Source organism: Nothoprocta perdicaria, unplaced genomic scaffold, assembly GCF_003342845.1.
Source record: "Nothoprocta perdicaria isolate Ctin4 unplaced genomic scaffold, notPer1 scaffold_250, whole genome shotgun sequence".
Taxonomy (NCBI): domain Eukaryota; kingdom Metazoa; phylum Chordata; class Aves; order Tinamiformes; family Tinamidae; genus Nothoprocta; species Nothoprocta perdicaria.
The window spans coordinates 639,428-639,773 of NW_020455478.1; positions in this window are offsets into that span (position 1 = coordinate 639,428).

Genomic DNA, 346 nt, shown 5'->3' on the forward strand with positions numbered 1-346 from the left:
GCGGGAAGGGCCCTGCAGGACACGGGGTCCCGCGGGAAGGGCCCTGCAGGACACGGATCCCGCGGGAAAGGCCCTGCAGGACCGGGATCCCGTGGGAAGGGCCCTGCAGGACACGGATCCCGCGGGAAAGGCCCTGCAGGACCGGGGTCCCGCGGGAAGGGCCCTGCAGGACACGGATCCCGCGGGAAGGGCCCTGCAGGACACCCCTTCCCCCCCCCCCGCCAGCTCGGCCGCGCTCCCACAATGCCCCGCGCCGCCGCGCCGCCCCGGTATATCCCAGTGTGCCGCGCCGCCCCGGTATATCCCAGCGTGCGCCGCGCCCGAGGTCCCCCTCTGTCCGCCCTGC